Source organism: Austrofundulus limnaeus, unplaced genomic scaffold, assembly GCF_001266775.1.
Source record: "Austrofundulus limnaeus strain Quisiro unplaced genomic scaffold, Austrofundulus_limnaeus-1.0 Scaffold1, whole genome shotgun sequence".
Lineage (NCBI taxonomy): Eukaryota > Metazoa > Chordata > Actinopteri > Cyprinodontiformes > Rivulidae > Austrofundulus > Austrofundulus limnaeus.
The window spans coordinates 6,636,581-6,637,634 of NW_013952403.1; the positions used below are offsets into that span (position 1 = coordinate 6,636,581).

The following is a 1,054-nucleotide window of genomic DNA, read 5'->3' on the forward strand; positions in this document are numbered from 1 at the left end:
TGGTAGAAGTTTCCAAAGTGAAATTATTTTCACAAACTACAGCTTTATTTGGCAAATTTGTCAGAACTTTGTCATCAAAGATAAAAATAAACTGAATCCAGGCACCTCTGTTCTCCATGGCTGCTGTAAAAACGTAATGTTATGCATACAACTACTGTTCCCTGAAGGAAAGGAACAAGGTACAACACATCATGTATGGGAAACCACGCCCCTCCGTGTCCTGGCTGAAGCCACCTCTAATCACGCCTTTAGACAGGTGACGTGTTGACGACAGATGTCAGGCTCCGCCTACACATATATATATACTGTCGCATCACAGTCACTCCTCAGTTCGGTAACTGCTCTTCACCGAGCCCAGCTGTGCAGCGGGGCCACCATATGTTGTACCTCGTTCCTTTCCTTCAGGGAACAGTAGTTATATGCATAACATTACGTTCCCTTTCAGTCAATTCACTCGGTACAACACATGATGTATGGGACATACTGTATATAACCGCCCTGCGGAGCAGCACCAAACTTGGATCATAATAACATGCTAGTGCAGCACTTCAGATCCAGCGGAGAGCACAGAGTGAGCCACCGAAGGGGCTGTCACATCTAAGCGATAAAATTGAACAAATGTGTGTGGTGAAGACCAGAGACTAAATATTTTGATCAGGAGAATATGTGCAGGCGGAGMCTGACATCTGTCGTCATCACGTCACCTGCCTAAAGGCGTGATTAGAGGTGGCTTCAGCCAGGACACGCAGGGGCGTGGTTTCCCATACATGATGTGTTGTACCGAGTGAATTGACTGAAAGGGAACAGAACAACTATCGTCTTTTGAGGAAGTGGGCGGAGCTTCACCTCGGGTTGCCTGTGAGGAGCAAGACTCTGGTTTAGGTTGCTAGGAGACTGTAATTGTGACGTCAGAATAACGTGCTTTGAAAAAAACCATGTTTCCAGATACCTAAAAATACATGTAATTACAGCTAAAAAAAAATGGCTGGGTGAATTTTTTTTGGTGTTTGGACTGCTTCTGTAAGCAGTAGAGACCCAAAAGTAAGTTTAAAAA

At 44.6% G+C, this 1,054-nt stretch overlaps 1 protein-coding gene across 2 annotated transcripts in view; it reads left to right on the forward strand.

Moving 5' to 3' along the window:
• diaph1 (diaphanous related formin 1) overlaps positions 1-1,054 on the forward strand; it is a 117,534-nt gene that overhangs the window by 96,657 nt on the left and 19,823 nt on the right. The gene's annotated exons all lie outside the window — the stretch shown is intronic.